This window comes from Zosterops lateralis, assembly GCF_965231275.1.
Source record: "Zosterops lateralis genome assembly, chromosome: 21".
Classification (NCBI taxonomy): Eukaryota; Metazoa; Chordata; class Aves; order Passeriformes; family Zosteropidae; genus Zosterops; species Zosterops lateralis.
Window position 1 is genome coordinate 3,634,601 of NC_139781.1, and position 7,739 is coordinate 3,642,339.

Genomic DNA, 7,739 nt, shown 5'->3' on the forward strand with positions numbered 1-7,739 from the left:
CTTGGAGGACCCGGTGCAATTGGTACTCAATACAGAAATGACATTAGGGTTAGAGCATCTGAGATGGTCCATCAAAGGCCTTCGAGAGATCTTGGAAATGTTCTGCTGAGAACAGCACAAGACCATTGCAGCAATCTCTTTTCATTCAAGAGATGAATGTCTGGCATATTTATTTCATAAAGTGAGAACCAGTATCCCAAACAAATAGCTAAAATGAGTATTATTCAGTCTTTTTTCCTGGCAACCAGCTTAAACAACCGTGTCTTGCTTTTCTGGGAAACCTGCCAGGTGAGCTTTGAAAGGATTGTAGTGCTGACGGCAGAGTCTGGAGGGCTCGTTCCATGTGCTAACCAGAGGTCTGCTAAAATAATCAGGAGGAGGAGGCAAGGCCTTCATCCTGCACAGGAGAAGAGGGCTGGAGCATAATGGCATTGCCGCAGGGAAAGCAAGAAGGCTGTTAAGCTCGCTGGGGCATGGACTGTCTCTTACCATGTGTTTGCACAGCTCCAGCACTGAGGCACCCCAGAGTAAAGTCTTTAAAAGTGGTTAAATGACTTATGCTCTTAAAATCTATTTCCAAAAGTGGGTAGTATAACTTCCATTTACTCCCCTCATTGGACCTGGGGTGCAATTCCACTCCCACTTGCCTTTTCTTTTTTCCTCATTCCTGATGAAAAAATTACTTCCTAGTCACTTACCTGGTTCACTTGTGACTCTGCTGCTTACAGTGACTATGCCTCCTGAAATTATCTCCACAGCTTGAAGAGGGGGGTGGCACAAAATGATGTTTTATCATTTTGTGATGTCACCACATTTGTCGAAAATTAAATTTTGAGGAAAAAAGTGAATAACCAAACAGAATTCTTAAATCAGAATTAATCCAAGCTACATAATGAAGAGCTGCCAAGCGAAAAATTTGCTACCGTGACTTACATATTGAACTGATTTAAATGACCTAATTTAGAAAAATGCATTTTAGAATGTCATTCTGTCAGTGTGGAAAACTTGTGCTGTAAGAGTCAGTAATCATCATCCTTCTGATAGTATTAATGTGAATTTTCCTATTATATAGTATAGATTATTAGCTGTTTCATCCCTAAGGAAAACACTGATATTGACAAAGGGAGAATTTCACTTTGAGAGGAAAAGCCACACTTGGCAAGGAGTTTAAAAGCAGAATAGTATTTATGTAAATATGAGAAGATTATTGCTGATCTCCTTGACGTTATTCTTCCATCAAATGATGAAAACATTAGAAATGCATCTGAACTATGCTAAAATAGCTAAATATTGAAAAAGAACCTCACAGCCAGCTACACTGAGGCAACACCTGAAAAGCCTATTGTCCACCCTGTTAGGAATAGATAACTCTGTGGACATTACAGTGACTAAAACCAGAGTTTGTTACAGGTAACAGTGCACATCACCAAGGAGCAGCTGGTGGAAGAATTGAACTCAGTGATCACAGACCCTTACATTGCTTGTTCACTCTGTTTGAATTTTAAAAACCCAGAAATAAGAATCAAGGCAAATGATGTATTTCTTTAATGCAACTGAAACATGGTATTCATGAGTAAACCATATTCATGTGTTTTTTAAAAGGTAGAAGAACAATATTGCACCCAGTTACAAGAGCAAGTCACCAAGGCAATGGTCACACTTGCAGATTAGTTTCAGGCTCCTGGTAGACATCAAAAAAACCCCCAAAAGTCAATCAAGTGCAGAATTGCCAACTACCAGCATAAGGATATTAAAAATAGAGAACAATATCTAGCATCCCAATTGCAACCTTAAAATTGCATAACAGATCGTTGTTGGGAGGAAAAGAAGTCAACCACAGACCAGTGTAATCAAGAGACTGATTATTTGACTGAGGAAAAAATTAGTATACTCTGCATAGAGAGGTTTCTTTTTGGATTACAGTGACAAATGCTTCCTGATCCTTCTAAGACCTGCACACATTTGCTGATGGTTCATTCAAAAGCCCTTACAAGAGGCAAAGATTTTCTTCAAGTAGGTGCTTGAAACCGCATTGGCAATTTTAGAGGAAAATCAAAATAGTTCCTTTGGTACTGCTTTGTGAATGTAGTTTCAAGAATGTAGTTTCAAGCGTAAAAGTTTTAAAAATTAGGGCAGGAGCCTTTGGGAAGGCTGTACACAAAAGAGACACAATAATACAGTGAGCAGATTCAAGTAACTAAACAAATTAAAGCATGCTTGGGTCAGGACAGCTGCTGTAGGTTTCTGTAGGTTATTTTTAAAAATCTTTACTTATTTTAGATATTTTTCCTGATAAAAGTACTTTATACCTTTCACATTTCCTATAAGTAGCAAAGCCACAAACTCCTGAGTACTACTGCCACTATGCAAGAGCCATTTTAGAGGTCAGTTCAGGCCTTCAGTTTCTGAAATCCAGTTTTATCACAAGCATTTCCTGACAACTGGGTTCTATTTTCCTCTGCCACAATATAGAATTATTTGAACGTATTTTAAAATTAGTTATGCTAACCTGTACTTCAAGAGCAGTCACAGTGTTAAATTATAGATACCCATTAGAAGGAACAAGTTGGAGTCATTGAATCCTTGATACAACATTTCTGTAAAAATTTAAACATCATTTTGAGAAGCAGAGAACGTACCAGTCCAGTGATATCTGTCATTACTCATTTTTCATACCCTCGACATGATTATTCATTACTCAGAAGTGACATAGTTAAATGCTAACTCTTGCTAAAATATTGATCATAATATGTGGGGGCACATAATTTATCTGAATCAAGTGAAATATGTTTTCCTCAGCAAGATGATGAAAGCTTGTCTCATTACAGCATCATTTCTACTGAAGTTTCCACCATTAGTTAGTTTAATGACTCTGTGAACATTTTAATTGAGAAGATCCCTGTGTAAGTTGCTCATTCAGAATACATGGATGGATTTAGATTTGAGAATGAGAGGAATGTGCAGTCAGCTGTGCTCAGCCTGAGAGTGCAGGCAGAAGGCAGAGAACCAGGTACAACAAAGCACCCAGATCAAGAGGGGCAGGAGAATTTGGAAAGGAAAAGGCAAGGTGTTGCAGGCCAGGAGATGTTAAAGGATGTAATTTGTGAGTAAGAACACTCAGGCTGGCAATGTGATGTACAAATACGTGTTTGCTTAAATTGTTCTCACCCCCTGAAAAAACAAATTGCACTGAGGCCAGTGGAAAACTACACTGCCCTCTGAAAGTCAAACCTGATAAGAAAAGGTAAACGTGGCTATGGCCAGCCCTGGTTTCCCTCTGAATATGTATTTCATAGAGGAGAACAAATTAACCCACACTCTTGCATCATCCCCTGCCTGCACATAATTCACATCCATTCAAAGGAAAAAGAATAAACCACTATTTAGTATCAGCTGCATGTAGCTGGTGAGCAAATCTGTTCTAGTGATGCTCTGCTGTCCTCTGTGGGGATATGAACTGGGTCTTTAGACTTCCATGAAGTCTGGTATTGCTGTCAGGAGTGTCACACCAAAGTGCTGACACCAAAATAACTTGTGCCTATCTTGTCCTTGTGACTGACAAATTAAAGAAGGTGTTACTGCTGTAGACTCTGTTCTTTCTGTGTAAGTGGAAGTGGGGTTACATTCCCACCTGTACCTGCACTTCTCTGAAAATAGAGTAATCTAGGAGGAAAATGGATACAAGTAATGTCCTTATCTAATCAGAAAAAGAGCCTGGGGATGGTGAAAGATTTTTATTTCTAACTCCTAGCTACTGAAACAAAAGCTGAGAAGAGCTTGAGTGATTTGCCTGAAATCACAAAGTTCTATGTCTTTCAGTCTGAATGTCAGATCAAGCTATAGGACAAGAAGAAAAAGCCTCCAGTTGTGCCAGGAGAGGTTTTAGATTGAGTATTGGGAAAGATTTCTTCACTGAAAGGGCTGTCAAGCATTGAACAGGCTGCCCAGGAAAGTGGTGAAGGCACTGGAGGTGTTTACAAAATGTGTAGGTCTGGGCCTTGGGGACATGGTTTAGTGATGGGCTTGGCAGTGTTTGGGTAACATTTGGACCCGATGATCCTAAAGGTCTTTTCAACCCTAAACAAATCTATGGTTAAGCCACATGGAAGCATTTCTACCACACTGTATCTCTCGTTTATGAATAGAAAGAGCAGAGAAAGCACAGCAGTTTAAAAATATCATTTCTATTAGGAAAAAATGGAGGAGGATGAATCTCTGAGTATTTCTCAGAATGCAGTTTTATTAAATGCGTCCAAACCTGGAAATACTAAGCCTAGAAAAGGAGAAAAATTGAAACCTAATAGGATCCATTCTAAACAATCACACATTTTGCATAAAGAAAATGAAGTGTTTGACATAAACACTTCATCAGCAAGATGATTTACATTATTTGCACTTTGTTTCTGATTATTTGATATAAAAATATACAGCCTTGCATTAATTTCCAACTTGTTCTATAGAACCTTTGCTGAACCTCTCTATGAAATCAAGCACATGCAGGATCAAAACAGAGAGATGGGAAGTAGAATGGGCTTCATTATGGCAAGTACAGCTCATATCCTCCTCCACAACACAATTTATTAGTATCTAATAGAATTGTAATGTTTCTCATTCTACATTTTTACAGCTGCATCAAAATATTAAAGTGTGAATTGCAATTAAACTCACACAGTGCTCTTAGCATAATTTCCCTTGTATTAATACTTAGCAAACCAAGTTATTGGCGTAATATTACTCTTGATACTGGTTGTCATAAAGGGATAAAGCCTCCAAATAGTATTAAAGTGTATTTTACTGGAGAGAGAGCAGCAGTACAAAAAACCATTATGCTACTGGAGTTGTTAATTTCTGTGGGAGGGGGTAGGGAGAGAAAGGCTTTTGACTCCTTAAATTACAGTTTGCTGGTTAGTACATCAACTCACTTTAATCTCACTAAACAGGTAATTTACTTGCTTTCTGAAAGCACCCATGTGCAAGGAAATGCTAGTGCACTCCAGGGATGATTCTAAGATTGATTGCTTGGCTCTAGTCACCAATAATGGTATGAATTCTGCTAAACTCCATTTTAAATGTACCTGAAATATTTAAAGATCTTAGAGGGGTAATAACAGAGAGACAATATTTGTTTCCTGTAACCTCAATTTATGCATGTGTGGTCAGCTGGACTAAAGAATTTTGAATCAGAAGGGCTGAACTACTACTTGTAAATGGCAATAGGTTCATTGATTTGGGACAGAACAATTGCAGGTGTGAAGTCCCTGCTTATGTTGTCCCTTAGGAAATTCAGAAGTTATTTTGCATTTCCCAGCTGCTCCTTAGATTTGCAGTTGGCTGTAGTTTTTTGTGGTTTTTAGTTTGGAATTGAACTCTGCAAAAATGTGCTCATGGGAGAAACGGAGAGCTTTAGTATTTTCTTATGGAGATAAAAAAGGTGGCTGAATTAAATGCCATTAAGTAGACATGACTTTGATAAGGTTGTCTGGGCTGGACAGTTCTTTAAAAGCATCTGCAAGTAGAACTTAAATGTCAAGAATTACCTTTCCTCCTGCTTCACTTAGGAACACACCAGGTAAAACAAACTTTTTCATATTCTAAGTGCTGACCCACAGGGTAACCAGAAGTGGAGCTGCAGGATGGGCCAAACGCATTTGATCAGGCTGTGCCTGCTTACCAAGGGCTGGAAGCAATGAGGACTTGGCCATGCAGGCTGCAACCAAAAACCCAGGGAGGTTGTGTCCCTGTAAATCATGTCATGAAAACAAAAGACTATTTTATTAGGCTAACAATAAAATCCTCAGTCTCAGGGTGATGTTGAAGGAGGTTTTGAAAGATTATCTTGACTTATTTCAGATAGGTTTGTGGTTTTGCAAACATCCAGTATATATTATTGATAAAGGACTCAGTTGTTTCTTTCCAACTTGCAAAGCTGTTTCTGTCAGTGGAGATTTCTCTCCCTTACAGAGAGAAGTGCCTTTGCAGCATGATTAAATACCACAGAGTAGGAGAGGTGAATCTGAGCAGACCCCCAGATTCAGGTCTATGCAGTTTCACACATTGTGGAACAAAATACAATTTAAACAAACCTTCCAAAACTCCTGCAAGCTCCAGCCCTACCTTCCATTGATGTTAGATTGTTTTTAACAGATTGGGTTTCTGTCTGTGACAGTTACTGATGATAGATTCTCTGATCTGGGTAGGCTGAACATGAGGAGTCTGTATCACAGCCCACAGAATCAACACCGTGGTGTTTGGGATTTGCTGTGTCATTCATGAACTGCCAAGATAACTGCATCATTGCAATGTGTCACACATCTCATATTTTGCCTCCCCTTTTCTTCTCCCTCCCTTATATTTTATCTCGCAGAAATGTAATCTCTCCTGCCTAAGCCACCAGCTACCAGAACAGACCAAAGTACTTGCATATGATGAAAAGGCCATTAATTGCCACCAGGCTGACCTCCCATCAGAGCTGCCTCCCTCCTCACTCAGCACGGAGAGGTTAATCTCCAAAATGTGCTGCTGTACCCAGCACAATAATCTGCTTCTGAGCAGTTTCTGAGCAGATTCTGAGATCTGCTCAGCTTCTGAGCTGCAGCAGTGGTGACATCATTTTGCTCATGAGGCAATGACAACATGATGAGCTAAAGACTACAGGAGTAGGATGGTGACAGTCTATTAAAAAAAAAAAAAATCATTAAATCTTCAAGGGTATAACCCAAAGTTTATTTAAATTCAGTAAATTTAAATTTCAAATATGGTCCCTAATATCTTCAGCACATCTTGGAAGGACCTTCAGCACCCAGGGCTGTAAGTTTACCCACCTAAATTTGGCTGAAAGTAAAATTCTCCATTCCTTCTCCTCTATTCTGCATGGCATGTTTCCTAGCAGTGTAATTTGCAGAAAAAATGATCAAAATATCATTAAGAAATGTCAGTACTCTCAGCCAAGCTCCTTTCAGACATATAAGCAGTGTGTGGCAGGCATAATAAAGTCATGATTAGGAGTGTCCTTTAAATCACAGGAATGGGAGGCAGAGTAAGTAGATGTGCCCTGTTCCATCTCTGCACTGGCTCTTGCATGACTGTGAACAAATACATAACCAGTAAATGCCTGGGCATGACTCAATTCTTCCATGCCTGGAAAGATATTCATACTTCTGCACTACCCAGCAGCAGCAGTAACATCATCATTTTCTCCCTGTACATCAGGAACCATGGGCAAACCTGTCCAGAAGCTGCTCAGCCCCGTGTTGAGGCCAGGGAGAGGCAGCAGCACCACAGAGCATGAGAACAGAGGCTGATGGGATCCTGGACATTAGCGATGGACACAGCTACCTCACAGTTAGATAGGGAAAAGGCAAAGGACCTAGGAGAAAGAGTCACAGTACTAAAGAATGTGTTCTGCATGAGCACCACCAGTTCTCAGTCTTCTCCCAGCCCTGTTTTTTCTAACAAGCCCACACACACAAACCAAGGCAGGCGTGCATGTGAGAAGTGATCCATTTGTCCCACAATAATGTTACTCTAATTAGCCATTTGTCTATGGTACTTAGAACTGCATCTGAAAAGAAAAAAATCATTCTTCATTGCCTGCTCTTTTCCTACAAAGAAATAACAGCATGGCCTCTTGTGGAAAGCACACTCAATAAATGAATTTGGGTAACACCAGGAGCTTTGTGAAACAGTGTTTAATAGCAAGTCTGAGAGAAACTGAGAAGAGGCTGTATGCTAAGATAATC